Source organism: Herpailurus yagouaroundi, unplaced genomic scaffold (assembly GCF_014898765.1).
Source record: "Herpailurus yagouaroundi ecotype Mexico unplaced genomic scaffold, PumYag 165, whole genome shotgun sequence".
NCBI classification, from domain to species: domain Eukaryota; kingdom Metazoa; phylum Chordata; class Mammalia; order Carnivora; family Felidae; genus Herpailurus; species Herpailurus yagouaroundi.
The window spans coordinates 5,588,022-5,611,251 of NW_024412406.1; the positions used below are offsets into that span (position 1 = coordinate 5,588,022).

General features: G+C 38.9%; 1 long non-coding RNA gene and 1 pseudogene across 1 annotated transcript in view; one reads left to right on the plus strand and one right to left on the minus strand.

The window, feature by feature from the left end:
* Positions 1-23,230, plus strand: part of LOC121038078 (uncharacterized) — a 199,188-nt gene that overhangs the window by 36,894 nt on the left and 139,064 nt on the right. The window contains exon 5 of the long non-coding RNA XR_005794137.1: positions 8,659-8,895. This is a non-coding gene — a long non-coding RNA (uncharacterized LOC121038078). The remainder of the gene's footprint in view (positions 1-8,658; positions 8,896-23,230) is intronic.
* On the minus strand, positions 18,458-19,307 carry LOC121038077 (ATP synthase subunit f, mitochondrial-like; annotated as a pseudogene).

Here is a 23,230-nt window from a genome sequence, read left to right on the forward strand (position 1 = left end):
AAATAAAATAAAATAAAATAAAATAAAATAAAATAAAATAAAATAAACATTTAAAAAATCATAAAATACTGTATAGAGAGTCATTAATATATGTTTATGATCACCATATTCTTATTTCAAATTTAAGACTGTCCTGCAAACACAAAAGGACATAGAAGCATAGCCTCCCTCTCATATGTGAGAATACCTTGGAAGCACAAAAACTCAGCTATGTGAAAATAAACAATGAGAATAAGCGTAGACTAGCAAACAGAATAGTGATCTTCTGGAATTCAAGTATGAAGGCGGCAACATCCATCCCTGGCTAAATGCATCTGCTTCCTCTATGAGCTCTATCTCAGGTCATAACCGTTTTGAGTTGGCTGGACTATCGTGAACTCGATAGAATGTTGCCATTTGGTGTGCCCAGAGGTAAAGAAAAAAAAATTTTGCCCCTTGGATCCTAATTTCAATAATTCCTTTTTTTCTGTGGATATTTGTTTAAATTTGGTTGAGGAGGGTGCTGTGGTGGTCCACGTTTCTATCAATGCATAATTGACTAGATCTGTTAGAAGAAATTGTCCATATTTTAGGAAACTGTTCAGTATGCCAGTGTTCCTTCTACATTTTGAAAGAAATATTTTTAGAAATATTACTTGAGTATCTGGAAACACAAATGCTTATTTACATGCAGCATAAGATAGCACTTACTGTATCTAGTAATGTAGATAGACAATAATAGACAATAATGTAGATAGCCTATCCCGTCTAGTTTTTCCTACTGTGATTAGAAGTTAATCTTATAATGACCCATACTGAATGATCTGTTCCTGCCTACTTCTCCAACTCCATCTCACTTATTGCCCAGTATGCTGCACCCACACTGACGTCATTTCATGTCCTCAAACACTTAAGATTCTTACTTGGCTGGGCCTTTGCTCACACTGATCTGAATGGAATGCTATTCTCTCACCTCTTTCCTGGCTGGCTGCTTCATAGACCTTAGATCTTAGTCTAAAAGTCACTTTCCTGGAAAAGCCTTCTTGGAATATGTTTCCTTCTCTCCTATTTTTCTCTAACATAACTCCTAGTTTTTCCTTTCATAAGTCTCACCCAATTTGTTATTGTTTGTTGTCTCTTTCCAACTAGACTGTAAACACCTTGAGGGCAGGAGCCACATCTAACTTGTTCATTATTGAATCCCCAGTACCTGGACTGGCAGGTACTAGTTCTCAGTATGTATTTATTCAATGAAGTATGAATACGTGAATTGGAAAAATATATTTGATGTTGGTTCTGTGAATTATTGCTTAAATGGGTTTATATTTTATTAATATCAACATACATTTAGGAATACTCATACAGGGGTGCCTGTGTGGCTCAGTCAGTTAAGTATCCAACTTGGGCTCAGGTCATGATCTCACAGTTCTTGAGTTGCAACCCTGTGTCGGGCTCTGTGCTGATACCTCAGAGCCTGGAGCCTGCTTCGAATTCTGTGTCTCCTTCTCTCTCTGCCCCTCTCCTGCTCACACTCTATCTCTGTCTCTCAAAAATAAATAACATTAAAAAAAATAAAGACAAATAAATATTCATACAGCATCACTATTGAATTATACATACATAGATATTCAAACTACAATAGAGGATTAAAGATTATTTTAACTCGTTTTGAGGAATCTCAGTTCTCCAAGGATTGGTGGCCACTGGAATAGATGTTGAAGGTTTAAAAGATTGTGCTAAATCTTGCTTTATGCTATGACATATCCTGAAAATTGTCTTTTCATTCTTTCATTCATTTTTAAGAGATCCTAGGTAAAAACATCTTCCTGAGACTTTTAAAAATATAAACAGTCTAAAAGTCCAGTAAATTCAAGTAGTTAGTTTGTTGTAATTAATTAAGGTTTCTCACTGAAGTCTAACCTTTATTTTTCTGTACTTTAATTTTCTTATGTGAAAGCCTTATTTAACTTTACCTTGTACTAGATGCTTAGAGACAAAGATGAGCTCCTGTTAGTGCATGGCCCAACAGGAAACCTGCATAAACAGTTATAATTCAGTGTAGTCCAGTGAGGGAGTTATGCTTTCAAGAACTACCACAACCAACTTGAGGGCATCAGAGACAGTTTCCTATAGGAACTGGCACACGAACTAGAATGTGCCATAACATAGAACTAAGGTGGGAGAAGTGGAAAGAAAGAGCCCAGTGTGCGCAAAGACAAGAAGCACTGAAACAAGAAGCACATCACTGTGTTCCAGGTAACATAGGCAGTTCAGTGTTCCTGGAGCATAAATTTGGGGGAGTGGAAGAGATAGTCAGGGCCAGGTGCAGAAGAGGAGGCTTGTATCTTATTAGGGCACTTGGACTTTATACTCTGGGCCATGGAGATCTACCAAAGGGTTTCATGGGCATTGCTAATAGTTAATCTCTCTGGGAATATATCCAAAGGAAGTGAAAACACTAACTCAAAAAGATACTGTACCCCCATGTTCATAGCAGCATTATTTTTAAAGACAATTTGTAATGTTTATTTTAATTTTGAGAGAGAGACAGACAGACAGAACGTGAGCAAGAGAGGGGCAGAGAGAGAGGGAGCCAGAATCCAAAGCAGGCTTCAGGCTCCAAGCTGTCAACACAGAGCCCGACACGGGGCTCGAACTCACAAACTGTGAGATCATGACCTGAGCCGAAGTCGGATGCTTAACCGACTGAGCCACCCAGGTGCCCCACAGCAGAATTATTTACGGTAGCGAAGGCATGGAAAGAACCTAAGTGTCTATCAATTGATGAATGGATACAGACATTGTCATGTGTATATATCTACATATGGATATGTACACACACACACAATGGAATATTAGCCATTAAACAAAACAAAAGGAGAAAATCCTACCACTTGTGACAAGAAGGATGGACCTTGAAGGCACTATTCTTTTTTTTTTTTTTTTTTTTTTTTAGTTTTTTTTGAAGGCACTATTCTAAGTGAAATAAGACAGAGAAAGACAAATACTGTATGCTCACTTATACAGAGAATCTAAAAAGAAAACAAATCTCATAGAAAGAGATCAGACTTGTGGTTACCAGAGGTGAAGAATAGGAGGAGGGAGAGGGAATTGGAGGAAGGTGGTCAAAGGTACAAGCTTGCAATAATGAGATAAATAGGTACTAGGGATGTAATATTCAACATAATGACTACAGCTAACACTGCTGTGTCATAGATAGGGAAGTTGTTAAGAGAGTAGATCCTAAGAGTTTTCTTTTTTTCTTTCTCTTTACTTTATCTATATGAGAGGATGGTTGTTATCTGAACCTGTTGTGGTAATCATTTCACAATATATGTAAATCAAACCATCACACTGTATGCCTTAAATTTATACAGTGATGTATATCAATTATTTCTCAATAAGACTGGGGGGAAAATAGTTAATCTCCAAGAACATGTGAATTGAAAATTTTTATGTAAATTACTTTCCATTTTTACACTACTAGCAGTTGGAAGAGACATATCATGAACAAAAACCTCAAAAGATTTACAATTGGGCACTCTTAATTGTGTTTATTCCAAACGCTTTCCACATCAAAACGGATGTTTAAAATGAATAAATTTGATATTGTGAAGTAGTCCATCTTTAGTCCTGATGTTTATTAAATAGAAAGATTCGAAAATCATCCAATTATTCTTGGAAAATGTGCATGAATGTGTGGTATTTGGAACTCTATTTTAGAACCCAAATGTCATAGACATCTGGACACAAAAATTATGCAAGAGAGACCTTTAGAAATGTGTTACTAATTATTGACTCTTCCCTGCAACAACACAACTGAGCCTTTGTTATATGTACTGTGTGCAGTACTGCTGGAGACTGGCTTTTTTCACATTATGGTTTATTTTCATAAGATATTTCTCATAACTAGCATCACAAAGCACTTCATGGAGTTAGTAAGCCTCAGAAATAAATGAATTATGTTAGCAGTAATGAATAGACAAAACAAAATCTTAGAAAAAAATTGTACAAGGAAGGAAGAGGAAGAAATAATGATCAAGCTAGCTGAAGAATTAGGCAACTAGGGAAATTCAGGACAACTAGCTATAATGGAGAGACCATGTGCAGTTGTGGAGTTAGGAGAACTGGATTCTACTACTGGTCTTACAACTTTCCAAATATGTGTTTTAACTCCCTGTGCTCTGCTTTATTATCCATAACATGAAAAGATGCTGCTTTTAGTATTTAAGGTCTCCTCCTATTGTAAAATATAGGTTATAAGAATTTAAAATACCTTGAGTTCAACTACTATTAAGTAACTAGGAACAGATCTCAGTGATAGTGTCTAAGAACCAGGCAAGATCCCCGTTCTCAGAGAGCTTAAATTGTAGTGGGGAGGGAAGACAAACAGAGCTATAAATAAAAAAATCATAGCAGTAGCAGAAACTATGAAGAAAATAAGACAAGCTCATATTCTAAAGAGGCACTGGGTGGTCTGGGGCAACATTACAGAGACAAGCAGGGAATAGCTAAGACCTAAAGAAAGAAAAGAATCCAGGTTTGTGAAATCCAAGAGCCAGGACATTCCTGATGGAAGTTACAGTGCCAGAGACCTGGGTAGGAAACAGACTAGACTTCCTTGAGAAACACAGAGAAGCCAGTAGGGTTGGAAGGTAGAAATAAGTGGAGGAAGGACAAGAAAAAAGGTAAACTAAGTCATGGATACCCTGATAGGCTATGATTGGAAGTTTGAATTAATATTTTAAGTGCAGTGGGCAGCACCTGGAGGAATTTAAGCTGAAAAGTGATGGATCTAATTTATTTAAAAATATCACTTTGGCCACAGTGTTGGGGCTTGATTGCAGATGGCCGAGTGAAAGCAAAGAAATCCAATTTCAGAGGCTATTATAAAATGCCAGATGAGAGATAATGGTAACTTGGACTAAGATGAAGAGGGAGAGGCCTGAAACGTGTTGAGTGGTGATGTATTGGTCTAAATCCTTGTGTTTAAATGTCTTCAGTGTTAATGTGATACTTTAGAAGCTGGCTCAGATTAACTCATAAATTTTGTAACCGTGATTTAAATTCAATGAAAAATGAAGGACGTCATCTAGGATAAGAATAATGCCAAATAAATGTCATTTGCTCTGAAAACTTCTGTACTGAATTTGGTGCTATTCATATTTGGGGCTTTGCAGTCAGGTTTGCAAATAAAGAAAAATAGTATATTTAGAAAAAGAAGTCAGGGGTACCTGGATGTCTTAGTTGGTTAAGTTTCCAAATTTGGCTCAGGTCATAATCTCACAGTTCATGAGTTCAAGCCCCACATTGGGTTCCACGTTGGTAGCACAGAGCCTGCTTGGGATTCTTGCTCTCTCCTCTTTATCTGCCTCTCCCCTATTGATGCTTTTTCTCTCTCTCAAAATAAATAGATAAACTTTTAAAAAAAATCTTAAAAAAAAAGAAAAAGAGATCCAATATCTTTATTATAGTTTGATGATTAGCAAGGATTCAAGTAAATACTGCTAATTATATATTTTTAAATATATGAATTTATTCAGTAGTTTATTTTTGTGAAGCATTATAGTAGGTATTTCCAGAGGATGGTCTCCTTACTTTGGACGATTCCCCTAAACCAATTTGGCGGTAATTAAATAACTGGAACTATCCTTAAAAATATATAAAACATATCAGTTTCTACTGCTGTTTCATTACATTTGTAAAGTAATACAGAAAAATACACTGGCCAATAACAGTAGAAAATCAAGAGATGTACTCAATTTGTAGAGAGCTAAAGATAAATGATGTTATAATTGCCTTTTTCTTATTTAAAGATACTAGCATGCTAAATCAATATGTATAATATAAACATAGATATTTCCTAGGTTTAAAAAATGTCATTTGTAGGCTGTTTACTTAAAACTTGGGACTAATTTTCCCATGGAAATAATATAGCCTCCCAGGCCAGCCCAAAACATCTGTTTAACCATTGTAGAGTCAAATATTAGTGAGTGGGACCATAAGTTAAGGTTACAGGAAGCATAAGGGCCTCCTTATGCAAGAGGAATATGAAGAATAAAAATATTTCTGTGCTTTCTCTTGTTATAGGCATAAATCTGGAAAATTTTGCCATATAGTAATATTGAGACTCTGCCATCTCCTTCTGTGCAACTCTCTGCCCTTTAAAAACACTGTACTCTTATGTTACTTGGACACCCAGTATTGTGTACTACCCAAATTGCTCTTTATCCTCAAATTATCTGCCTCTTCTTCTTGCCAGAATTATTCTGATTTTTCTTCAGTGTCATTTAAAAGTTAGGAAAGCAACTCTCCCTCTCTCTCTTTCAAAATAAAATAAACAAACATTTAAAGAAAAAGTGGGGCGCACTCAGTTGGTTAAATGTCCAACTCTTGATTTCAGCTCAGGTCATGATCTCACAGTTTGTGGGATTGAGCCCTGTGTTGGGCTCTGTGCTGACACTGTGGAGCCTCCTTGGGATTCTTTCTCTCCTTCTCTCTCTCTGCCCCTCCCCCACTCATGCTTGTGCTCTCTCTCTCTCTCAAAATAAAATAAACATTAAAAAAATAAAATTAAAAATAAATAAAAATTAGGAAAACAATCTGATTAAACAACATATTAATTTATAAATGGCTGGTCAATAAGTAAACTTTAGAACTATGTATACCTTATAAATGGATGCCTATTAACCTCAGTGACTCCCTAACCTAAATTCAGGCAATCTAACAAAGTAAAAGGATTTTACACAATCTGAGATAGCATATATTAAAGGGAAAAAGAATGGAGCTGCATAATTTTTCCTACTTTCTTTATGTCCAGAGTCTCAACTTCTGTAACAGCTCCACGTACAAATTCCTTCATGCATTTTAACCAAGTTAATCTTTATTACAGTTCTATGGGTGGGTATGTCCTACTTGCAGAAGAAATTGATGTATCTCTATTCTTCTCTGGCATATATCAATGGTCCATCCCCTTAGAATACACCCCTGGTGAGATTTTCCCCAAGCAGGGCTAAGCACCAATCTTACACCTCATCTAAAAAGTCACCTTGTACCCACCGCTCAAATAGTCCTGGAAATCTTTAATGTTTTCTATAAAGTTTTCCTAGTCTGGTCAGAGAACAGTAATTGCATACATGGTGTCACTCTGTCTGGAGTCGAGAACACCTATGGCTATGCTTCCTATTTGGTAAGACGGAGTAGAAAGAGTTCTAGTTCAGTTTTTGTGCTGATGCTGTCAATAGCTTAAGCAGATCATTTCCATGTTATGCATCTCTCTTTCCTCATCTAACTGGAAGATGGATGTGTGTGTGTAGGGGGTTATAAAGGGTATATAATACCTGTTGATCTTCTCTACCAAACTGATGTCCAGAAAAGATGATGCATTTGAAAACTCTTTGAATAAGTAGAAAGCACAGTGATTCTAAAACACAACTATTTTTTTTTAATATAATTTATTGTCAAGTTGGCTAACATATAGTGTATACAGTGTGTTCTTGGTTCTGGGAGTAGATGCCCGTGATTCATTGCTTACATACAACACCCCCAGTGCTCATCCCAACAAGTGCCCTCCTCAATGCCCATCACCCATTTTCCCTTCTACTAGACCTGCTCCCCCATCAACCCTCAGTTTGTTCTCTGTATTTAAGAGTCTCTTATGGTTTGCCTCCCTTTCTGTTTGAAACTATTTTTTCCCCTTCCCTTCCCCCATGGTCTTCTGTTAAGTTTCTTAAGTTCCACATATGAGTGAAACACAACTATTTGTTGAACTCTCGCTATGTCCAGGCACTGTGCTCAGTACTTTCCTATACTTTATATCATTCAGTCAACAAACAAGAAGGTATTAGAAACCCCATTTTACGGAGGAGTGATTGGAGGCCTAGATTAGTTAAATGCCAAAGGTCCAAAAGATATTGTCACATCAGTAGTCACATGGCAAGTAATTTGGAAAGCTGGACTGTGAGCCCAGGCCTATTGCTCCAATGCCTTTGTCTTCACCACTGGATTATATTGCCACACATTCTACACATGTAAGTCAGTATTATCTGCCTCATCTACTTTTATGAACCTTAAATACACTTATCCCTAAAACATACATTCTGAATCCAGTTGACTAATTTTATAGTGACTCACTCTCCTTATTTTGCTGTTCGTGTATTGCATGTCAGTGTACTCTAAAATTTTCTTTAAGGCCCATTTTCTTTTGTGCTCTTTTTATAGTTCCTAATGCAAATGTATAAGCAATCTTTCTGAGTATTTTATGATGAGAAGGAAGAATCAAGAATCTAGATCAGGGGAAGGTGAATGAACCTATTGAAAAGGGTCCATAAAACAAGTGATCCTCACAGAAACAGCTGAAAGTTTTAATAAGTGGCCAGCTATAGTATAGTTAAGCGCCAAAATATGCTAATATTGTGTAAAGATAATTTTAAAAGTTGTGTGTGGGTAGTGAGTTGTGAGTCACATACTGAAAGAGGCTTAGCTTTTTTCTTTTCTATTATATAAATAATTGGAATCACATTTCAGAAAAGTGCCCAAAATAGAGCAACTAGGATTAAAACCTTTAAAAAATACATTGAATAATTTCTTTTTTCTTGGAAGCTGACACTGATTTCAATCTATATAGTAGATCAAAACCTACTTTTATACTCAAAAGTATCTTTTATCTCTGTTATATAGGTATGAAACATAATGCAGATAATGCACAAGTTATGTCCTTCAAGGCCATGAATGATTGTGGCCAACCTTGGAAAAGAAGTCAGGCATCCCATGAGTAGAATTAAAAAAAAAAAAATGAAGTCAACTCCTGAGCCACACAGAGAATACCTGTATACACACTCTTCTGAGCTTCTGCAACCACAGAAAACCACGGGGGAGATCATGTGAACAGAGAGCCTCTCTTCCTAGCCTCTGGCAGTGAGTAATTTTTCTACCCAATATAACTTTGTGAAGGTCACCTCCCATCTTCTGCTTTTGAGTAGAGGCAGAAAGAGAAGTGTTTTGAAGGGTCAGTATGAGAAAGATTCAGCTCTTCATATTTAATTTTACCTCTTCCTTTTCAAAACATTATTTTGGGACTATAGCTGTTAAAACCATCATGTGTCAAGTATAGTCAGTATCTAGGGGACTACCGTTAGGTGCTTCCAGAATGCCATTGTCTGAGAACAAAAATCAGAAAGTATGAAAGTAGGGCAGATGAGACCTGTCACCTATAGATGAGGTAAATAATAACTGTATGCCTGAGAAAACTGTGACTATGTCTTATCCAGGCTGATTGCCTTATTCCCTGGTCTACCTGTAATGTGATTAAGAGGAAGTGAAAATCATAACTAGGATAACAAGGCCAGGCCAGGACAAAAGGCCAAGGAGCGAACATCAAGAGTGAGAGGGGTGAGTTCTGAGGTTGCCTCATTATGCCCTGTCAAAACAAAACAAAAACAAGTGAAAATTGCAAGCAGAAAGCAAGAATCTAGGCAGCAGGAAAGACCAAACCCACCCCCCCCAAACAGAGAGTTGGTAGTATTTCTCCTGCATTGGTCGGGAGAAAGTCATTTACCCTACTAGATGCAGTGTGTCCAGGTCCCGGAGAAGAAGTGTGCTCTGTTAACAGCGAAGTCAGGGATGGTTCATTTGGCTTTTTTCTAGTCTGGAAGAAACATCTCATAAGACTGGCAGTTTCCCTTTCCTATGACTCCACACTTAACATATGGCCCTCTGATTTCTAATTTTGCCTCCTGTTTAACAGGAGTGGATAGGAATAGTAAGGTCTCTAAACACATCTATATCTTTTATTGTTAATTAATACATTTGCATTTTGTTTTATATCTCAAGCTTTTATAATATGACTTCTGAGGTTAATAGCTACACCAAATAATTTAGTCAATTCAAGTTCATTTTCAAAGTCAAATTTCTTAGACACACTAGACGTATCTGGACTAAAACCCAAAATATGTGATTTAAGCAGAATAAGGCAAATAAGTTGGTCAGCTAGCTTTTCTCTATGATTCCTTTGTGCCATACTGTTATAAAACTCCAACAATAGGAAGAAGATTTTTGTGGTTGATAAAACCATTTTTTGTACTTCATAACTGAAGATAAAGAATGAGCAAATGCTATTGGTGACAGAGGCAATGAAGCTATTTCAACTCCAAGCATCTGGCTTTTGAAATCATTTGCATGAGAGTTAAAAGATTTTCAAGTTGTGTGCATACCCAATATCATTTAACATAGCTAAAGACTATTATCCAGTATTGAGGAATACGGTCATTCCTTAAATTATGTGTCCTATTTCATGTTAGGCATTGTGTGCAATGTCTGGAAATCCGAACTGAGCAAGGCATACAAATAAATAACTAAAATTATCAGCGATGAATTGTGAGATAATGTTCAAGGTGTAGTGATGGCAAGGGACAGAGAAATTCCTGCTCCTGGGGTGAAGAAAGCTCCCTTTGAGCTAGGTTTTGAAAGAAATGCAATGTATTGCTCTCTTGGCCCAGGAGGAGAAAGGGAATCCAGGTAGGAGAAAAGGCTGGGAAGCAAAGTTTGGAAAATATGAAACAGGTTGGTTTGTACAGCACATTGTTAAGCAAGGAGAAGAGACAGGAGGTTGCCTGCTAATGACTTAATCAACTGGGTGTGGGAGGGGTCGTTGGTGACATTGAAAACAGGGAAACAGCATGACCTTAAGAAAAGTATAATTGTGATGACAATGAAGCAAAGGGGAGCAGGAGAGAGTCCAGGTCTTGAATTAAGGCAGTTGTAATATGACTGAAAAAGGAAAGGCAGGTTTGAGAATGGTTTGGCAGCTAGAATCCGTAGGGCTTTGTGACAGATTGTGTTTGGGGGCGAGAGAAGGAGGAACTAGCATAATGCCCAAATTACTGGCTTTGGAACATAGGGATCTTTTATTATATCTTTCTCTAAACCATTATACATTATTCATTGTGACATTGAAGATGTGCCTGCGTAGTGAAACATCATTCGTTTCAACTAAGGGAATCCCTAGATTAGAAATCAACCCCACCTACTCCCACCCATGCTTTTCCTGTCCATTTTATGCTTTTCTCAGGAAGCTATGAGATCTGGCTCCAGACAAAAAACAAAAAACAAAAACAAAACCAAAAAACAAACAAACAAAAATATGTAAAATTAAAACAGACCTATTGTCCTAAAGAAAGAAATATGAAAGCCAGAAGATACAGTTAAACCCATTTGAAATGCTTAGAACTATGTGTCCATGGCTTTATCACAGACTGTAGCTGTACTCTTCGTGTTCAGCTCTGCCTGGTTTTCATTAAGCAAAGAAACTGGCTTTCAATAGCAAAAATGTAAAAACTCATTAGGTTTCAGGATAACCAGAGACTTGTGCTTGAAAATTTAGATGTATATTAACAAAATTACATCTTGACTTTTTCTACCGGATAAAAAAATGAAGCAAATATATTATTATTCTAAATACGTATCACATTTTCATATTAAGGATATTTGAGAGTTAAAAAATTTACATGAATATTGTTCCTCAAATTTTGCTCAAAGTGTCCTAGTGCTTCATGTCTCACCTCTTGTGTGGCCATTAGGGAGGGATTCTAGCGTAGTTGTGCTCAGTAAGCTAAGCTCTGGAGTTAGATTGCCCAAGTTCAAATGCTGGCTCTGTCATTTAGGTCTTTGGGCAGTCCATCAGCTGCCCCTTTTATCTTGTCACACACACATGAAACTGATAATATCAACATGATTTTGAGTAGAGCCCAATTCTAACAGAAATACTAGATAGGATTTGACTTCAAGAAACGTATGATCTAATTCAGTATTTCTCAAGCTTCACTGGGTACTAGAATCAACCGGGGGAGCTTATTAGGACACAGATTGCTGGGCCCACCCCTAGATTTTCTAATATAGTAGATCTGGGGTGGGGATCAAAAATTTGCATTTCTAGCAAATTCCAGGTGGTGGTCTGGGGCCTATACTTTGAGAAATACTGATCTAATTGAGAAGGAAATTCATTGAGAAAGAAATAGATGAGATATAATAGCACTTAGAAAACATGAACACACTGTCATAATTTTGTTTAGGAAGCTCAACTATATACACAGGGAAATCCAGGGGCTGATGAACCATTCATTTAAGTGAGAATCACTAACTTTGTTTTATTACTAGGATGACCTTGAGTTTCTATCATTGTAGGAATGTAGCCTCATATTTGTAGTGTGTGCATTAGCCCCACTCAGAGAAACCATACTTCAACTTGCCAACTTGCCTTTTCCAGTATTTCGGGGTTTTATGCTTGAACTTGAACCATACCAAACCATGAACCATTAACTGGAATATAGCAGGCTAATTTGTTGAACTCCAGAACTAAATTAAATCCCAAATACCCTTTCCTTCAAGTGTGAACCAAATGAAAGAGATTGTTAAAAAAAAAAAAAAAAAGTGAACTAGTTCAGATTAGAAACAAATCTTTTAGTTTTTTAAAACAACTGAAATGCAAAATCATATTTCCTAACATACCAATTCATTAAAAACAAAATGAAATAAAACAAAGCTCTGTTTAACATACTCTCATACTAAGTAATGTAGTTGACTAAAATGCTGAAATAGTAAAGCCCCATAAGAGTCTGGGTCCCAGCAAGAAAGAGCATTCCACTTAAAGGGTTCAAATCAAGACATGTTAATGAAACAACTCCTTAGGGTGATGTGGGAAGGGAGTTAAGGAAACAAAAGAGGGATGTTGGGGTACCAGAAGACTGGCAACCGTAGAAAGTTGTTACCAAGGGGGCTAAGAGGCTGAAGAAGAAAATGGTGTTTACTGAACCTAGGGAGAAGAGGAACCATGGAAAAGAGGCTGTCAGGCAGGAAATTTAGTCTTGGGGAACAGCCCCCCATCCCCCGCCCCTGCCATACACCACAACATACATAAATTAGAATAGGGTTGCTAAATCAAGAAGGAAGCGGAGAAGAAATACCCCAGCATCTCTCTCCTCCCAGCTTCTGGGGACTTCCTGGTGCCACCCCCTGTCTGAACTGAAAGTCTGGTGGCTGGAGCCCCAGTGTCAGAGTCAGAGCCCCAGAGTCAGCTTCCTGGTAGGGCAGGGCAAGGCAGGTGTTGGAGGACAATGGAGACTGACCAGCACAATCCCCCTTTTTTGCTAAGTAAATGCTAGATGTTAGATGAAATATTAGTAACCGAGTTAATGTGTGTAAAGTTCTTAGAAAAGCCCTGGCAATGAAGAAACATCATACTCTGAAAGTTAGCTATTATTGCTGCTATAGGCTGGCATTGTTTTGTGGATAAGGAAATTAAGGCTCACAGACTTCAAGCAACTTTTCCTTGGTTAGCACTAGGTACAGAGCCCACACTCAAATCCAGGTTTTCAGATTCCAGTTTTGTACAGATTCTGCTATGAGAATTGACTATTGCAACATATAAGTTATAAGATAATGTGTTGCATGCATAATTAATTTTATAATTTCTTATAGAAAAAACCATCTTTACTCTCTTGACCTGACTGATGAAATCTGAAACCAAACTAACACCTTATGAACATACATAAAAATAAAATAAAATGAGCTATTATTTCAAAGACAATTCTGCACATTCAATAATAACAATTGTAGTAATAGTAATAGTTTGTTAAACTTGTTGAATGTTTATTTTGTCTAGTACTATGCTATTTTCTATATCTCGTACTAACATAACCACTAATCTCTGTCACTTATTTTTTTAAATATAGTTGACACACAATATTACATTAGTTTCAGGCGTACAACATAGTGATTCAACATGCTTTGCTCTCTGTAAGTGTAGCTACCATCTGTCACCATACAACACTATTACAATACCATTGACTATATGCCCTAGGCTGTGCCTTTTATCCTGGTGACTTCCTCATTCCATAACTGGAAGCTTGTATCTCTCATTCCCTTTTACCCATTTTGCCCATTCCCCCACCCCACCCTCAGTGTCATCCATTTTTGATTTCCTGTCCTGTTTTTCTTTTTTTTTTTTTTTCAACGTTTATTTATTTTTGGGACAGAGAGAGACAGAGCATGAACGGGGGAGGGGCAGAGAGAGAGGGAGACACAGAATCGGAAACAGGCTCCAGGCTCCGAGCCATCAGCCCAGAGCCCAACGCGGGGCTCGAACTCACGGACCGCGAGATCGTGACCTGGCTGAAGTCGGACGCTTAACCGACTGCGCCACCCAGGCGCCCCTTAAGTTATTTTTTAATGTTTATTCATTTTTGAGAGAGAGAGCATGAGTGGGGGAGGGACAGAGGGAGTGGGACAGAGGATCCAAAACTGGCTCTGCGCTGACAGCAGCGAGCCCAATGTAGGGCTCCAGCTGAAGGAACTGTAAGATCATGACCTGAGCCCAAGTCAGACACTCAACTGACTGAGCCACCCAGGTGCCCCTATTATTATTTTTTTAGTATTTATTTATTTTTGAGAGAGAGAGCATGAACGGAGGACGGCACAGAGAGAGAGAGAGAGACAGAGACAGAGGATCCAAAGCCGGCTCTGTACTGATTGATAGCAGAGAACCTGATATGGGGCTCAGACCCATGAACCATGAGATCATGACCTGAGGTGGAGTGGGATACTTAACCGACTGAGCCACCCAGGCACCCCTGCCTTCTAAGTTTTTAGATTTTTAGTTCAAAGAAGCTGAAAAATCACATGTACCTTTTCAGTCAAAGAAACAAACAAAAAACGTTTTTTCTGTGGGGTTGATGTCCACCCTATCACACTATCTGTCAACTTTTCTCTGATGATTGGAGCAATGATCAGACAAGGGCATTCTGACCCGTGGTTCATCATGAAATTTAGGTTCTCTCTTGGCAGTCAGGTTTCAGAGTTGACACTAGAGTCTGTGTAGCAATAGCATTAGAGAGATGACTGTACTTTGAAAATCAACCACAGGAAAGAAAATAATCTTAGATGTTCACTCTGGGCTTCACTTTTGAGTTTGTTGTCTACTTACAGCATGAGTTGGCCCAAGAGAAATTACCTAATTACAGTATAAGCTGAACCATATGAAATTCTATTTGGCCAACAGTTGGTTGCTAAATGCCTGTTGGACATTGGGCAGCAATGTCATATATGGTTTGTCCTAATAGTTCTGGTGCTGATTGAAGCAGTCTATGCCCATGAAACAGTGACATTTCATTTACACCCTCTTTTAAAATTCACACAGTTGGCATGGGGTGCCTGGGTGGCTTAGTCAGTTGAGCATCTGAGTCTTGATTTCAGCGCAGGTCATGACCCCAGGATTGTGGGATCAAGCCCCACTTTGGGCTTTGAGCTGAGCATGGAGCCTGCTTGAGATTCTTTCACCCCCTTCTTCTGCCGCTCTTCCCTGCTCACTCACTCTCTCTCTAAAATTAAAATAATAATAATAATAAAAATAAAATTCATACCGTTGGTAAACATATTGCCTTTGCATATTCTCCAAATGAGGGTCACCTTTAATTTTTTTTCCCTTTTGTTGAAGATTTCAGGAAAATATGAACATCCAAGAACTCTGTGCAATTGAGATCTTAAGGTGCTTATAAAGAGTTCATATGTGTAAAATGTCTAGCCAAATTCCTGGCACATGGTTGGTGTTCAGAATAATTGAGTGATTAGGTCACTAGTCTGAGTATATCTAATTGCAATATAGTAGCATATTGTGATATGGTCTTTACTGGTTACACATGCTGTTATACACATTATTTTACTTAGAGTGAACTTTCCTTAAAAACCCATTCCCAACACATTCAACTGGCATGCCAAATCATATTCCAAGTTTAAAAGATAGCATTGCACTACTGTATAAATACTCTTCAGACAGCAGAAGTGAAAAAGAAAAGGAAAGGATTTTTTTGTGCATTTGCAAAAACTGGATATTAGAAAATGTCATAGTTATGTTTGCTTTTTCTGGTGAGTTTGGGAGGTAATTTCTTACACACAGATATCTGCTTAGGGTGAACTTGAAGAATTGACTTATGTGATTAACAAGGAAAATCAGTATTTATAAACATGGAGAGTTTTGAAGAGTATAAGATACTGATTTTATAATTATGGCATTATACTCAAATTCTCACTTATTGTCTATACCCAAATTCTTACAATTTGACAAGTTCATTACAATCCCTGTAAGTTATTTTCTCTTTGATGTTACTATCACTGCCCTTAATTACAGAGGAAAATGTGTGATGCAACAGGCAGATGGGTAGATGAGTCAGCTGGCCGTGACAGCTGTACACATGGTCCGCAGGTGTTTGTTTGGCTTTGGTATACTGCATAGGCAGAAGTTTTTAAAGGGTCCCACACAACTTTAAAAATCTATTTTTTTCTGCGGTTCCTTTGTACCAATCACATCTATAGAACAGGTCCTAAATCCTGGAAGTTTTAACCCCCCAGAATAGAGGAAGTTTGGTGATGTCCTGAGCAGTTTGGACCCAAGACAGATCCCAGGGCTTTACATGTGCAGATTTACAATACGGATTAGATTCAGCAGGACTGTGGCTTAAGCACTGCATATTTAATAAGTTCATAGGGGGTCCCAGTGATGCTGCCCAACAGACCACACTGAGTAGCAAAGAATGAGACATTTTCACTTTGTTGACCTACTAGTATCTCAGAAGTAATGAAGCTGAGCTCAAACTTACCATCTTCCTCCCCAAATCAGACAGTCTTCCTCTTGAGTTGTCATTAATTTTTACCTTATTAATTGTCCACCAAGCCTCGGAGTAATGTGAGACTCCTTCTTAGGCCTCCCGCCATCACATCCAAATCAGGTTTGAAGTTCTGATTCTTCTCCTGTGTCTATTAAGCCCATCCCTTACTTTTTATTCTGCTGCTACTACCTGGACCAGACTTTCTTAACTGCTCTGCCAGCATGTCTCCATTCAACCAGCTCAGCTCCATGCACAACTGCCATTCTAAATTTTTTTTTTAATGTTTATTATTTGAGAGAGAGAGAGAGAGAGAGAGGGAGAGAGAGCGCATGCAGGGGAGGAGCAGAGAGAGAGGGAAACACAGAATCGGAAGCAGGCTCCAGGCTCTGAGCTGCCAGCACAGAGCCCGACATGGGTCCCAAACCCACAGACCGCCAAGATCATGACCTGAGCCGAAGTCAGCCGCCCAACCGACTGAGCCACCAGGCACCCCAACACAACTGCCATTCTAAAGCAGTGCTTATTTATAGTAATAGTCTGCTGAAAGCCCATCTGGAACAGAGGCAAGAGTCCCTTACCTGGAACTCCAAGCCCCACACTCTTGCCCTTCTTTTTCCATTCTTATCTCCTTATGTATGTTCTTATATGTGAACCTTATGGATTACCTGAATACTTTTGGTGCTTTCGGTTCTCCTGACTGTCCCAAGTTCCTGTGTTACTTTAAGTGTCATATGAATGGACATTCACCACTTAAAAAAAGAAATCCAAGCTTAAATTTTTAATGAATAGGCTAATACCAACAACAGAAGAGCATTCCTTGGGCTTCTGTTCCCATTGTACAGTCCACAACCAAGCAGGTGTCCCACTGCAATTATTTTTCTTGTTTCTGTTTTACACCAAGCTTCTCCCTAGGAAGGATGTGCCTTGTTCATCTTTGTATCTCCAGCATTGAATGTAGTGTGTAGTACAAGGCAGGCATTCTGTCAGCAGGATCCAGGGTCTAGAGCCTAAAGTTTATACAATATAGGGTAAGAAATAGAATTGAGGGGTGCCTGGGTGACTCAGTCGGTTAAGCATCTGACTTTGGCTCAAGTCATGATCTCGCTGCTTGTGAGTTTGAGCCCCACATCAGGCTCCGGTGCTGACAGCTCAGAGCCTGGAGCCTGCTTTGGATTCTGCGCCTCCATCTCTCTGTCCCTCTCCCACTTGCACCCTGTGTCTCTCTCTCTCAAAAATAAACAAACATGGGGCGCCTGGGTGGCTCAGTCGGTTAAGCGTCCGACTTCAGCTCAGGTCACGATCTCGCGGTCCGTGAGTTCGAGCCCCGCGTCGGGCTCTGGGCTGATGGCTCAGAGCCTGGAGCCTGCTTCCGATTCTGTGTCTCCCTCTCTTTCTGCCCCTTCCCCGTTCATGCTCTGTCTCTCTCTGTCTCAAAAATAAATAAATGTTAAAAAAAAATTTAAAAAAAAACACAAAAATAAACAAACATTAAAACATTAAAAAAATAAATAAAACATTAAAAAAAAGAAATTGAATTAAAAATTTTCTCTAAATTTTCAAAAACGTATCATCTTGAGAAATACATTGCTAGATCCCTTATAGGATCTTGGAAGGGGGTCTTGCAAATTGGGGGGCAGCGGCAGGGGGGTAGGAGATCCCAAAGCTTAAACTCCTATAGCCCTGTGGTATAGCCACCTCTGCTCCATAATTCTTTTCTTTTGTTGGGTTAGTATTATTTTAATGAAAGAAAGATTGAGTGGATTTTTTTCCATGTACAAGTCATCTTTTAGTAGGTATTAACTCTAAATTAGAGTATATAAGGATTCAAGAGTGCCAGGCAAAGATCATGGTCAGGAATGCAGAATGTGCCTCCATGCTGGGCCCTCTTCAGTGGTACTTGCCTAGCCACTCCTGTTTGAGTTCCTTGTAGCAACGACAGTAGTTGAAAAGCACATAAGCTGCCAGCACCATAGAAATCCCAGCGATACCCCTTTCTTCAGAATGACATACTTGATGTAATACCAGTAGTAACCTCTTTGAAATGCTCCAGCAGCACCTTTGGAGTGAAATCCCACATCATTATCCAGCTCGGCAGCCCTCCTAGTTTGACATCCATGGGCTTCTTCTCCTTCCTGGGTACAGATGATGCCATCTTGGAGTCTGGGGTGCCTGCTATCAAGACTGAGTGGATCTTGTTGATTCATTTGTAATTTTCACATCTGTGACCTTTCATGTTTTTCTCTCTGAGCGTGGGACACCTGGGATACATCTGAGGGTGTTTTGCTTTTAGGAAACCAACTCCTTTTAGGTTGCATGCTCCAAGGGCACTTGCATTTCCTGGAGTTTGTAGGAATTTCAGATACCTCTGGGATTATTCTTTAACAGCACAACTTTCACTAACAAATATTCTAGTGAAGGGGCACCTGGGTGGCTCAGTCCGCTCAGCCTTTGAGTCTTGATTTCTGCTCAGGTCATGATCTCACGGTTGTAAGATCAAGCCCTGCCATTGGGCTCCTTGCTAACAGCCTGGACCGTGCTTGGGATTCTCTCTGCCCCTTCCCTCCCCTGCTCTCACTCTCTCTCTCAAAATAAATAAACATTAAAAAAAAATGTTCTAGTGAAGCCAGCAGATTTCAAACTCTGTTTGTACTTTGAAATGGAAACGTTGCCTTATAATGCCACTATTCTCTAAGTCTTTCAAAATGTGTTCCAAATATTTCCTTCTAATTGGAAACTTCCCTATGAAATCATAGACTTTGAATTCAGTTTATATTCTTTTTGATGGTTTTCAAGGGCACATTCCTTATAGCTAGTTTTACAATAAGGAACACTTCTTATAAAAATATGCAACACCTTTGTATTTTCATGTAATTAAATATGTGTATATTTAATTAATATATACACACATATATATGAGGTAAATTTCATATGTATATTTCACTTTTTATGTATTTCTGAAAAAGTCACTGAGATTCATTCATGTTTCCTATTTGCGTGAATAGGGAGAGGTTAAAAGGTACATTGACCAATATCTCCCTATCTAAAGTTGGTTCCCCTACCCCAGTTACCCTATTGTCACCCTGTTTGTTGCATTTATAGCATTTACACTGCACTGTTACTGTTTTGCTGATATCTTTGTTTACTGTGTATTTAGGCACATCCTAGATGATGGGTAAATATTCTTCAATGTAGACTCTTTTTTAATGACACTACTGGTTGCAAGGACTGTTCTTTTTCCCACCAGGTCTTTAGATGCCAGGTCTGCAAAATGCTATATGAGAAGAGGACCACTCCCCCTGGTTGATTCTTGCATGCTTATCACATCAACTCCAAAGGGCTAAATTTTTGAGAACCTCTCAGCCCCCTTCTCTTCTCAGCTGGCAGCTAACCCCCTCCCTTACCCTTCTGCTGCCTCCTGTCTTCCACTTTAGATCTGCCCTCTGACTAAATCAGCCTGGTGGTCCTTGGCTGCCTTGTTCACCTCATTTCCCCTGGATTGCTTTTCAAACTCTTCTCAAACTCTTGACTTGCCCATGTGGAGTAATGATTTGAATGATAATTCTCCTTTTCCATTGGCCATGTGATCTTGGTCAGACCTCTCTGAACCTCAGTTTCTTCATCTGTAAAATGTAGATATTAAGAATACCACCACAGGTAGTATCTCCTAGTTGGACTTCATAAATGACAGCCATCATTGTTGTTTTTGTTATTAATTTCTTTCAGGCTTCACCTCTTTGGCTTATCTCCAATAATTATTAACAATTACTGATAATTTGAAAATAACCAGAATCATGTTGCATTTGTATGTTTTACTCTTGAGTTAGATTTAAGCTCTTTGGAAAGAAGTCTTCTGTTACTGCTTTAGGTATACTGCTGTGGGCACCGTGTACCTAAAGCAGTGGTTGCCTGCGACGGAATTAATCCACAACGCTTGATGTTTCATCCAGAGAAAGTGCAAAGTGTGTCTTCTGCCTATCTGTGGATATTCTGCTTTTGCTGTCTGTGTAGTATAATGTAGGTGCCTCTTCTATATTTGAGGCCTTCCAGAAGCTTTCCCCAGTAAAGCTTTTAATAAAGGGAGAAACCGTTTACATGCCTACTTTCTATAGGATTTTTTCCCAATTTTTAAATTATTTAACTATTTTTAATTTCAAATTGTGTTTACAGTTTCAAAGCCTAATGCACGGGGACAATAGATGACCCTGTAACCTGGAAACAAGATGGCCTTCAGAGAACTAAACTGGGATCAGCAAATCTGTAGAGTAGATGATAGAATTAATCCAGCCTAGATGATGATCAGTGAATATAAAGTTGAAAGCATTAGGGAACAGTAAGATTTTGATCAAGGGGCAAGCAGGGAAGAGGAGTTGAAAGCTGTTACCTAATCAATTATTTTACCCACTAACAAAAAAAGAATGTGTTAATTAAGAACTGGCAAGAGGTGGTGTATATGGAATCCTAAAGAAAGAAAAAGTAAGATTTGAGGCACAGTTAATAAAGTATTCTTTTGGAAGGAGATAGTCAAGAGATACAAAACTGATCACGCAGGAATTATAGACACACTCCATACGTGGGTCAGAATAGCTTTGAAATTTACATGGTCGACATAAACTAACCCCAAGATCACCCATCTCTCTTCCTCTCAAAGCAACCTAGGAACCTTCTGAGGATTAATTCAGCCTCCATTAACTCATATGATCTCTAGAAAATTACCTTCCTTCATTGGAAATTTACACTGAGACTTAACCGTAAGTTCCTTACAGGGACAGATCCAGAATTTGTGAGGGACAGATCCAGAATTGTAAACATTTTTAGAATTAGGGGGGCTCTTTTTGAGAAAAAAAAATATAAAGTGGCAAATATGAAATTGCTTCCAGGGCATTAAAAGGGACCAGTGCAATACATACCTGAAACTTTACCTTAGTCAGCATCAAAATAAAGGCATTGAAGTTGGATTAGTGCAGGTTCTGAGTGCCCATCAGCTCTGAGCACAGTCCTTCAAAGCTGAGGGCCAGACCCAGGGAGCCCCTCAGCAGTACCCCTCTTACTCTCTCCCACAGAACTCATAGTCTTAATAATAAAAATTACAACAAAGGAGTCAAATTCCATACTGCTTCTTAAAAGGATTTTGGCACTTTAACTTATGACCCTTTCTACCTGTATTATCATCCTGTTGAAAGATATAGAAACTCTCTCCCATTTCTTACCTCTTCCCAGATTTTGTCTAGTTTTCTGTATTCCAAATACATAGCAATGTTACATAAAGTATAAAAAGAGAAATCTGTAAGGATATATTACTGTGCCCAAGACAAGATTTAAATGTCTGTGGGCCAAAAATGAGAAGAAAACGCCCCGGGCCGTGGCCTGACACATTCTAGGTCTGCTACTAAGCAGGTCAGGCCAGGACTGTGATTCTTATATGGTAACAGAGAATAAGGATGGCCCCCCCATCTGAGGTAGTGGGGAAGTATTAGATTTTCAGCTTTTAAAGCCTTAGGCTGGAATAGGGCTCCAATGTTCTTGAGAGGAGGCTAACAAAATCTGTAGTCTAGAGCCATAGTTTATACTAAGATGTATACCTAGAAAGCAAGAGGTCACAGACACAGTCCAGAGACTAGGAATTGAACCATGTTCAATTTGGTCCAAAACCTATTAGGTGGGATTGAGCAAGGTGGTGAATGATGTGGGTGCACTAGTAGATTCCTGGTGGCCCAGGTTGGGTGTCAGAGCCTAAACAAGTGAAGAGTGTGTCCATGTGAAGGAGCTGTCTGGCATGCGGGTGGTGAAGAGGGCATCCACAGGGATGGAGGTAGTTGTGTCAGCTATAGAGGAATCATTACATTGATTGACAAGTAAGAAAATATTAAGGATAATGGTGTTGGGCTGGAATTGAAGATTGGGGTGTGAACTCATGGTTTTCAATAGACAGACAAAAGAGAAAGAGAGGGAGCGAGATATTCAAATTCAAATATGTATATTCCTAGCTTTGTCCCCTGAGAGGGTCTGGGAGCAGTGGCACTCCCAATAGCATTGCATGCATCTAGCATTCACATCTTAGTTTCTAAGTGTCCCTCTTCAGAGGTCCTTGGAGAATTGGTTGACTTCAGTACTGCTGTAGAGAAAGTACGAGATGAGGCTGGAACTTCTTGTACAGCCTGGAATAAAGAAGTGCTCAAAGAATAATGGGGACACAGAGACCACCTTATAAGGACTTTTACTGGAAAAATCTAGGGCAATTTGAGAAAGAAAATGAATAATAATAGTAGCAGACTAAAATGGGGGCACCTGGGTGGCTCAGTTGGTTAAACGTCCGACTTTGGCTCAGGTCATGATCTCATGGTACATGATCTCGAGCCCCGCATCGGGCCCTGTGCTGACAGCTCAGAGCCTGGAGCCTGCTTGGGATTCTGCATCTCCCTCTCTCTCTGCCCCTCTCCCCACCTCCTCAAAAATAAATAAAACATTAAAAAAATTTGTAATGCATTGAATAAAGTACAAAACCATGAGTTCAAACATATATTTAAAAAGTAGTGATTAAGGGTGTGTGGGTGGCTCAGTTGGTTAAGCCTCCAACTTCAACTCAGGTCATAGTCTTT